This window comes from Budorcas taxicolor, chromosome 25 (genome assembly GCF_023091745.1).
Source record: "Budorcas taxicolor isolate Tak-1 chromosome 25, Takin1.1, whole genome shotgun sequence".
Lineage (NCBI taxonomy): Eukaryota > Metazoa > Chordata > Mammalia > Artiodactyla > Bovidae > Budorcas > Budorcas taxicolor.
The window spans coordinates 44,584,839-44,596,361 of NC_068934.1; positions in this window are offsets into that span (position 1 = coordinate 44,584,839).

Sequence of the window (11,523 nt, forward strand, 5' to 3'; positions counted from 1 at the left end):
CCTTACCCGCCCCTCCTCCCCACGCCTGCCTCCCGTGGCTTCCTGCTGGGGTCCAAGAGTTTCCCAAAGAATTTCCACTAACCGTCCTGTGACTCCTCGCCGAGGGTATCGTCCCCCAAGGTTTAACCCCGTACAAGCAAGTACGAACGGGTTGGGGGTCGGGCTGGAGCACACACCGCCCCCGAGAGGATTTTTCATCCCACGGTGAGGATGCTCCACGGCTGGCGGCAGTCTTCCCCAGATGCAGGAAGGGTTTTTATTTTCTCTAAGTTCGTTCTAAATTAGGGAATCGTGTGGGAATTGGAAAAGATTGGAAATTCTGACTTGCTTTCCCAGGCTCAAAAAAAACAGGAAGAGAAAAGTGAAAACAGTTACCACCCCTCCCACTCATTTCGGTTTCTCCTGTGGCTGCCCCGGATTAGAAACGGCACCTTACTTTTTCTGAGGAGGCAGTCTTCAGGAAGACAGAGTGGATTAATTATAATGTTTGATTAACGACACACAATCATCATTGATGCTAGCATGGTCCTCCTTTTAAAATTTAGATATGTATACCTTTCAGATTAATACGAGTTCCAGTGCACCCACTGCAAAACTCAAGAGGCTGGATGGAAAAGCCATCAGAACTTATATCTACCCACCTGCTCCTCATTTGTTCATCCCCTCCTTATCCCAGTGTCTAGGGTGCCATCATCCACAATTCTGTATTTGTTGTTCCTTTAATTTTTCTAAAAAATTTTAAGAAAAAAATATATACATGATGTTTGTTTTTGCTTAGTTTTGAACTGTAAGAGAGTATGGTATTATTTGTTGTCCTTCGTTATTTACATTTTTCACTTAACACATTACTAATATTCATCTGTTTCATAGTTCATTCAATTTTTTACTACTGTGTACTGTTCTGCAAACATATCACAGTTTTTCATTTATTCCTCCTGAGGGTGGCCGTTTGGGTTTCCAGTTTGTTGCTATTATAAACAATGTTGTTCAGAACATTCCTGTGAATGTCTCCTGTTACATATATCCAGGATTTTTCTTGGGTGTATATCTAAATGTGATTATTAAGGTATAGAATTTCTGTTTATCAGTTGTCCAAATAATGCCTTGGTTCTTTAACATCCTCCAAAGTTAATTAACAAGCATTTTAAAAATATCTTAACGCATGCATGGATTTAAACGTTTTTCACGTGTTTTGGGGATTCCACGTGTTTCAGTGGTAAAGAATTTGCCTGCTAATGTAGGAAATGCGAGTTTGATCCCTGGGTCAGGAAGATCTCCTGAAGGAGGAAATGACAACCCACTCCAGTATTCTTGCCTGGAAAATTTCAAGGACAGAGAAACCTGGCAGGTTATGGTCCATGGGACAGGCAGAGTCAGACACAACTGGGCACGCTTGAGGTGCTTTATTCCATTACAATTATTACTGAAGTTCAAATTGTTCCATCATTGGCCACAATATATAAATAACTCTTAAAACGCAATAACCAAACACCCAACGACCCAACTTATTATTTTTTTTATGATTTTATTTTTGGCTCTGCTGAGTCTTCGTTGCTACGGTGGCGTTTCTCCAGTTTCAGAGAGCGGGGGCTACTCTCCAGGTGGGGTGCACGGGATTCAGTGGCTTCTCTTGTAGAGCACAGGCTCAATAATTGTGGCATATGGGCCTAGTTGCTCCAAGGCATGTGGGATCCTCCCGGATCAGGAATTGAACCAGTGTCTCCTGCAGTAGCAGGCAGATTCCTTTACCACTGAGCCACCAGGGAAGCCCCAAACAACCCAATGTTAAAAATGGGCTATGAACTTAAATAGACATTTCTTCAAAGAAGATAAAAAATGACTAATAAACACATGAAAAGATGCTCAACCTAATAGCTATCAGCAAAATGCAACTGAAAGTTACAATGAAATACCACTTCATACTCATTCAGTTCAGTTCAGTTCAGTCGCTCAGTCGTGTCCGACTCTTTGCGACCCCATGAATCACAGCACGCCAGGCCTCCCTGTCCATCACCAACTCCCGGAGTTCACTCAAACTCACGTCCATTGAGTCGATGATGCCATCCAGCCATCTCATCCTCTGTCGTCCCCTTCTCCTCCTGCCCCCAATCCCTCCCAGCATCAGGGTCTTTTCCAATGAGTCAGCTCTTTGCATGAGGTGGCCAAAGTATTGGAGTTTCAGCTTCAGCATCAGTCCTTCCAAAGAACACCCAGGACTGATCTCCCTTAGGATGGACTTGTTGGATCTTCTTGCAGTCCAACGGACTCTCAAGAGTCCTCCAACACCACAGTTCAAAAGCATCAATTCTTCAGTGCTCAGCTTTCTTCACAGTCCAACTCTCACATCCATACATGACCACTGGAGAAAGCCTTGACTAGACGGACCTTAGTCGGCAAAGTAATGTCTCTGTTTTTGAATATGCTATCTAGGTTGGTCATAACTTTTCTTCCAAGGAGTAAGCGTCTTTTAATTTCATGGCTCATTAGGATGGCTATTAGCAGAAAAACAAAACTACAAGTGTAGCTGTGAATGTGGAGAAATTGGATTCTTTGTACATCATTTATAGGAGTGTAAAATGGTATAGGTGCTGTGGAAAATAGAAAACAGTATTTATCAAGAAATTAAACAATTACTATATGATCCAGCAATTCCACCTCTGGGTATTAACACAAAACAACTAAAAGGAGGAACTCAATTAGATATTTGTAAACCAGTGTTCATAGCAGCATTATTTACAATAGCCAAAAGGTAGAAGCAACCCAATTGTGAATGGACAGATACACAAACAAAACGTGGTGTATATCTGTGTGTGTGTGTGTATATATATATATATATAATTCAGCCTTAAAAGGGAGTGAAATTCTGGCATATGCTGCAGTGTGGATGAACGTTGAAGACATTAGGCTAAGTGACATAGTGTGTGTGTTAATCACTTAACCATGTCTGACTCTTTGTGACCCTATGGACTGTAGCCCACCAGGCTCTTCTGTCCATGGGATTCTCCAGGCAAGAATACTGGAGTGGATTGCCATTTCCTTCTCCAGGGGATCTTCCTGACCCAGGAATGGAACCTGGGTCTCCTGCATTGCAGGCAGATTCTTTACCAACTGAGCTATAGGGAAGTCCCTAAGGCAGACACCAAAGGACAAATGTTGCACAATTCCACGTATGTGAGGTACCTAGAATAGTCACATTCGTAGGGGCAAGAAGTAGAATAATGGTTCTCAGTGGCTGGTCAGTGGGGCGGGGAGCAATGTGGTGTTAGTATTTAATATTTAACGGATGCAGAGTTTATGTTGGCGATGAACATTCTGGAGATGGATGGTGGTCACGGTGGCACAATAATGTGAATGTACTTAGTGTCACTGAATGGTACACTTAAAAGTAGTTAAAATGGTAAATTTTATATTATGTATATTTTACTGCAATAAAAAAATCTCAGTTCTCAATCAATTATTCATTCGGTCTGTCTCATCCTGTAGACAAAACACTCACGGTAACGATACTAACTCTACCACCAATAATGTGACTAAATATAGAGTATATTTTTATAGTTTTTGTTCTTAGGTCATATTCAGTTTTGGGGTTTTCTGTTGTTGTTGTACATATCTATTATCAAGTTAAGAAAGCTCCTTTCTAGTTCTAGTTTACAGTGTTTGTGATAAATGGGCGTTGGTTTTTTTTTTTTTTTGGCCACATTGTGGGGCTCGTGACTCTTAGTTCCCCAACTAGGGATTCAACCCAGTCCCCACAGTGAAACCACCGAGCCCATAACCACTAGAGCTCCAGGGAATTCCCTGGGTGTTGATTTTTATTAAATTTTTTTCTGGTATCTATGGAGATCATATGATTTTCCTCCTTTATCTGTAAATGCAGAGTATGACATAGATTTCCTAATAATAAACTATCCTGCATTCTTGGGACCCACCTAGCTTCATCACAGTGTGTTACATTGTTGAATTTCATTTATTGATATTTTAGGAGGAGGTTTTGCAACTACATTTGTAAATTAAGTGAGTGTAGTTTTCCTTTTGGCAGGGGGGCCTTGTCTAATTTTGGTATCAAAATTGTATTAGTATTTATAGGGCTATTTTGACTTTTCCTGAGTTAATTTTGAAAAGTTGTGGTTTTTCTAGGAATTTATTCTACCTAAGTTTTTAAATCTATTTGCATTAAGTTGATGATAACTTTCTTATGTTTTTAGTATCTGCTGTAACTATAGTTATGTGTCCCTTTTCATTCATTACATTATTTATTTGCACTTTCTGTTTCTCTGTAGACATCTTGCCAGAGGTTTTTTGAGAATCTTTTCATGTGCTTATTTGCTATCTGTGTATCTTATTTAGTGAAGTATCTATTCAAATATTTGCCTTTTTAAAAAATTTGGTGGATCTTTTTGAACTATACATGGCTTTCTATATTCTAAATACAAGTCTTTTGTTGAGTGTATGTTTTGCAAATATTTTCTCTCAGTCTGTATCTTGCTTTTTCATTTTTAAAACAGTATTATTAGCAGAATAGTGAAAGTGAAAGTTGCTCAGTCGTGTCCAACTCTGCGACTGCATGGACTATACAGCCCATGGAATTCTCCAGGCCAGAATACTGGAGTAGGTAGGCGTTCCCTTCTCCAAGGGATCTTCCCAACCCAGGGATCGAATCCAAGTCTCCTGCATTGCAGGTTGACTCTTTACTAGTTGAACAGAGCAAGGTATTTTAATTTTGCTTAAGTCCAATTTTTTCTTTTGTACTACATGCCTTTTGTATCATATTTAAAAGATCTTAGCCCATCTACAGATGAATGGATAAAGAAGATGTGATATATAATGGACTATTACTCAGCCATCAAAAGGAATGAAATCTTACTATTTGCAACAACATAGATGGACATAGAGGGTATTATGCTTAGTGAAATAGGTCAGACAAAGACAAATACTGTATGTTCTCACGTGTAGAATCTAAGAAATGGGACAAATGAACAAATATGACAAAACAAATAAATTTAGATACAGAGAACAAACTAGTAGTAACTAGAGGGGAGGGGTTGGGAGAAGGGGCAAAATAGGTGAAGGGGATTAAGAAATACAAACTGCTACTTATAAACAAGGCACAGGATGTAATACATAGCACAGACTATAGTTAAGATTTTATAATGACTCTGTATAGTGTAAAATCTCTAAAAATATCAAATATGTTGTACACCTGAGACTAATGTTATGTTGTAACACTTCAATAATTCTAAAGAGTTTTACATTTTTTATTTATTTACTTTTGACTGTGCTGGGTCTTCATTGCTCCGCAGGCTTTTCTCTCGTTGCAACAAGCAGCGGCTTCTCTCTGGGGTGGTTTTTCTTGCTGTGGAGCGCGGGCTTCAGTGGTTGCGGCACGTAGGCCCAGTAGCTGCGGGTCCCGGGCTCTAGGCACAGCCTTAGTGGTTGTGGCCCAGGCGCTCAGTTGCTTCACAGCACATGGGATCTTCCCCTATAGGGTCAAACCTACGTCTCCTTCACTGGCAGGTGATTCTTTACCACTGAGCTACCAGGGAAGCCTTTCGATAATTTTTTTTTTAAAGAAATCTTTCCCAAACTCAAGGCCACTGTGATTTTCCTCAATTTTTTTCTAGAAGCCTTATACCTTGAGCTCTTACATTTGGGTCTATAATCCATTTCGAGCTAGCTTTTGCACATGGTATTGAGTAAGAGCTTGCTTCTTTCTTTTCTTTTCCTGTTTTTCACACAATTATTGAATTGTTTCAACACCATTTCTTGAAAAAATTATTCTTTCTCCATTGAATTACTTTGGCATCAACTGACCACATATGTACAGGTGTACTTTTGGACTCTCTGTTCTGTTGCTTGTATCTATATATGTTTATTTTATGCTAATACCACAAAGTCTCAATTACTGTAGCATTATAATACATCTTTTTTGTTTCCTTTTGGCCGGGAGACTCGGCCTGTGGGATGTTAGTTCCCTGACCAGGGATCGAACCTGTGCCACCTGCAGTGAAAGCATGGAGTCTTAACCACTGGACTGTGAAGGAAGGTCCTTGCTTTTATTTGTGTTCTTTTTTTCTTTTGCATTATATCTGGAAATTAGATACTATAATCCTTCGACTTTCTTCTTCTTTAAAATCCCTTCCATTTTCTTATAAGTGTTAGGATACAGCTTGTTAATTTCTATAATTTGGAGAGCATTGACATCTTAATATCAAGCTTCTCAGCCATGATCTCAGGTATATATCTAACCTTACTTAGGTTTTCTTTAATTTCTTCATGCATTGTTTTGTAGTTTTCAGTGTATAGGTCTTGCACATATTTTGTCAAATTTATCCCTGAGTTTTCAATATTTCATGATATTTTAATTGTTTTTAAATTTTAAATTTATGATTGCTTATTGCTAGTATATAGAAATCTATTGTTGGAAACTGCATCCTGCAACCTTGCTGAACTCCCATTTTAGTTCTTGTAACTTTTTTTTGTGTGAGTAGAGGGTAAATTTCTTAGGATTTTCTACATAGATGATCATATTGTTTGCAATAAAAGCATCTCTGCTTTTTCCTTTCCAGTTCAAATAGCAGGATGCCTTTTAATCTCTTTTCTTTTTTTCCTTTTTTTTTTTTTTTTTAGTTTATTGTACTGGGTGGAACCTCCAGTACAAGTCTGAATAAAAGTGGTAGAAATGAACATCCCGGTCTTTTTCCAGATCTTAGGAGGAAAGCATTCTCTTCCACCATTGAGCAACATGTTTGCTGCAGGTTTTTCTCTGGAGGTGTTTAATTAGGTTGAGGAAGTTCCTTTCTATTACTACTTTTCTGAGAGTTTTTATCATGCTAATGAAATTTTGCCAAATGCTTTTTCTGCATCTATTGAGATGATCGTATTAAACATACGTATTTAACTTAATAAAGCCTTTTTGAAAACATGTATTTATTTTGCTGTGCCAGGTCTTAGAACACACAGGATCTTTGATCTTTCTTGTGACATGTGGAATCTAGGTTCCCCTGACCAGGGATCGAACCCAAGCCCCCTACATTAGGAGCTCGGAGTTGCCCATTGGACCACCACGGAAGTCCCCACTACGTCTCTCTCTTTCAGTCTTTTTAAAAAAGATTTATTTATTTGCTTATTTATTTATTTCTGCTGCGCTGGGTCGTCATTGCTGTGTGGGCTCTCTCTTGTATCACTTCGAGGGCTCCTCACTGTGGTGACTCTTCTCGTTGCAGAGCAGAGGCCTCAGGCATGCAGGCTTCGGGAGCTGCAGAGGCCTCGGGCATGCAGGCTTCGGGAGTTGCAGAGGCCTCGGGCATGCAGGCTTCGGGAGTTGCAGAGGCCTCGGGCATGCAGGCTTCAGGAGTTGCGGCACGTGGGCTCAGTTGTTGTGGAGTGCAAACTTAATTGACCAGCAGCACGTGGGATCTTCCCAGACCAGGGATTGAACCTGTGTCCCCTGCATTGGCTGGTGGACTCTTAACCACTGGACCACCAGGGAAACACCACTGTCTTTTGATATATCACCTCTCCTCCACACTTTCCATATGTTCTTTCTGTGACTTATTAATAAAATGACTAGAAAATATTTGCAACACGAATATCTGAAAAAGTACTTGTATCCAGAATATATAAAGAATCCCTACATATCATCACGACCCAGATAATCATAAGGGTATGATCACTCATCTAGAGCCAGACACCCTGGAATGTGAAGTCAAGTGGGCCTTAGGAAGCATCACTTATGAACAAAGCTAGTGGAGTTGATGGAATTACAGTTGAGTTATTTCAAATCCTGAAAGATGACGCTGTGAAAGTGCTGCACTCAATATGCCAGCAAATATGGAAAACTCAGCAGTGGCCACAGGACTGGAAAAGGTCAGTTTTCATTCCAATCCCAAAAAAAGGCAATGCCAAAGAATGCTCAAACTACCGCATAATTGCACTCATCTCACACACTAGTAAAGTAATGCTTAAAATCCTCCAAGCCAGCCTTCAGCAATACATGAACCATGAACTTCCATATGTTCAAGCTGGTTTTAGAAAAGGCAGAGGAACCAGAGATCAAATTGCCAACATCTGCCGGATCATTGAAAAAGCAAGAGAGTTCCCGGAAAACATCTATTTCTGCTTTATTGACTATACCAAAGCCTTTAACTGTGTGGATCACAGTAAACTGTGGAAAATTCTGAAAGAGATGGGAATACCAGACCACCTGACCTGCCTCTTGAGAAACCTGTATGCAGGTCAGGAAGCAACAGTTAGAACCAAACATGGAACAAGAGATTGGTTCCAAATAGGGAAAGGAGTACATCAAGGCTGTATATTGTCACCCTGCTTATTTAACTTATATGCAGAGTACATCATGAGACATGCTGGACTGGATGAAGCACAAGCTAGAATCAAGTTTGCCAGGAGAAATATCAATAACCTCAGATGTGCAGATGACACCACCCTTATGGCAGAAAGTGAAGAAGAACTAAAGAGCCTCTTGATGATAGTGAAAGAAGAGGGTGAAAAAGTTGGCTTAAAGCTCAACATTCAGAAAATGAAGATCATGGCATCTGGTCCCATCACTTCATTGGAAATAGATGGGGAAACGTGGAAACAGTAGCTGATTTTATTTTTCTGAGCTCCAAAATCACTGCAGATGGTGACTGCAGCCATGAAATTAAAAGACGCTTACTCCTTGGAAGAAAAGTTATGACCAACCTAGACAGCATATTCGAAAGCAGAGACATTATTTTGCCAACAAAATCTGTCTAGTCAAGGCTATGGTTTTTTCACTGGTCATGTATAGATATGAGAGTTAGACTGTGAAGAAAGCTGAGCGCTGAAGAATTGATGCTTTTGAACTGTGGTGTTGGAGAAGACTCTTGAGAGTCCCTTAGACTGCAAGGAGATCCAACCAGTCCATCCTAAAGGAGATCAGTCCTGGGTGTTCATTGGAAGGACTGATGTTGAAGCTGAAACTCCAATACTTTGGCCACCTCATGCAAAGAGCTGACTCATTGGAAAAGACCCTGATGCTGAGAAAGATTGAGGCAGGAGGAGAAAGGGACGACAGAGGATGAGATTGTTGGATGGCATCATCGACTCAATGGACATGGGTTTGGGTGGGAGTTGGTGATGGACAGGGAGGCCTGGCGTGCTGCAGTTCATGGGGTCGCAAAGAGTTGGACACGACTGAGCAACTGAACTGATAAAAAAGACAAGCAAAAGATTTGAAAAGAAACTTCACACAAAAGAGAGATATACGCAGGATAGATTGGGAGTTTGGGATCGACATGTACACACTGCTGTATTTAAAGTAGATGTAACCAACAAGTACTTAAACTGTACAGCGCAGGGAACCCCACTCAATACTTCATAATAACCTAAATGGGAAAAGAATTTGAAAAAGAATAGATACCTTTATATGTTTAAGGGAGTCACTTTGCTCTACACCTGAAACTAACACAACATTATTGATCAACTATACTCCAATATAAAATAAAAAAAATGTTAAAGATGCACAAATAGATAATCAATAAACACATGAAAAGATGTTTATCATAGTCATCAGAGAGAATTTCCTGGCAGCCCAGGTTAGGACTCTGTGCTTTCGCTGCCAAGGGCCCAGGATCCATTCCTGGTAGGGGAGCTAAGATCCAGCAAAGCCAAAAAAAAAAAGTCATCAAAGATGCATAAATTAAAACTACAATAAGGTACCACTTCACATGTACTAGAATCAAGACAAGCTAAAATATCAAATGAGCCCATGTGGAGCAACTGGGACTCTTGCTGGTGGGAAGGGAAAATGGTGCAACCACTTTGGGAAACTGGCGTCTATAAAGTTGAGTCTGCGTTTGCCCCGACTGGCTCTTTCTCTCCTATGTGCTTTCCCAAAATAAAAATTTTAAAATACATTCCCCAAAAGTGCAAGGATGTTTATAGCTTTTTTCTAGTATGAAAAGCTGTAAACTACCTAAATATTTATCAACAAGTGGTATAGTCACACGGCGGACCACAGTTATTGCACCCTGTACCTCCTACCATGCTGCACCTGGTAGCTATTGTTCGCATTTAGACCTGAGCATATGCTACACTCAGGAATTCTCCTCGGTTCCATTCACCGAGTGGCTGGAAGGCTGCCAGGTTTGGCAGGGCCCAGAGCAAGAGAGAGCTCTAGGTATATGCAGGCTAAGGTACAAGGATTTGCTTCTGCTGTTAGTTCCGGCGGAAGTGGGAGCCATAGGAGTACTGAGTTCATTTTAGGACTAATTCAGCCTCTCTTGTGGGCTTAGTTCCAAATGGGAGTCTCAAAATCGGTGTTCTAAACTTCTGAAAAAAATTTTTAATCGGAGTATAATTGCTTTACAGTGTAGAGTGAGGGGTCTGAGAATTTTAAAATGTTGGCCTAATGTTGATTATATTTGCTGAATATTTAAGAATTACAACTTTATTGTCATTGTTGATAAAATTTCTGTTTCTACAAATGATGCACTTTGTATTAACACAGAGATAAAAACAATGTAAAATTGGCTATAAAACAATCTAAATAGTTCTTTTGTTGGAGCTGATTGTTTTAACAGAGAACAGTAAGAGTAAAACTAATCCTTGGACCTCCCTGCTTAGCTAAAGGACTTAGAACTAAGTTATCTGTCGGTTCTCTGACATGTATGAGAAATCTCTGCACCAGTTATGGATTTAGTATCTGTCTCGATGTGTTTATGCTCAGACTCTTTGCAACCCCATGGACTATAGCCCTCCAGGCTCCTCTGTCCATGGAATTTCCCAGACAAGAATACTGGCGTGGGTTGCCATTTCCTCCTCCAGAGAATCTTCCTGACCCAGGGATGGAACCCATGTCTCTTGCATCTCCTGCACTTGCAGGCGGATTCTTTACCCAACTGGGAAGCACATCTGTCTCTATAAATCTCCTAAAAATGGCACCTTCCCTATATCTGAATATTGTCCTGCCAGTGATGACTTGGAAGAGTATGAATCAAAATTCTATCAAACTCGGACTTCCCTGGTGGGTTAGGGGATGGGAATCTGCCCGAAGCAGACACGGGTTCAATCCCTGGTCCAGGAAGATTCCACGTTCCGTGGGCAGCTAAGCCCTTGCACTACAACTACTGAGCCTATGCTCCAGAGCCTGGTAGCCGTAACTACCAAGCCCTTATGTTGCAACTGCTGAAGCCTATGCACCTAGAGCCCATGCTCCGCAACGAGAGAAGCCACCACAAGGAGAGGCCTGCGCACCGCAGCAAAGAGTAGCCCCTGATCCCCGCAACTAGAGAAGGCCTGCCAACACAGCAAAGACCCAGCACAGCTATACATACATAATAACAAATTTTTTAAAATTCTATCAAACTAGAAGAAGAGTGCACGCAAGTATTTAATGAGGGCACTGTTGTGTCCCTTTATGGCCACCCACCCATTAATTTGCCTCTTGTGTAATCTGTCCTAGTTTACTGGGCTGTGAGCACCAGCTCCCCCCTCAGCCACCGCCCCTCCCTTCTCCAGCACAGTAACAATAGCTAATGTTTG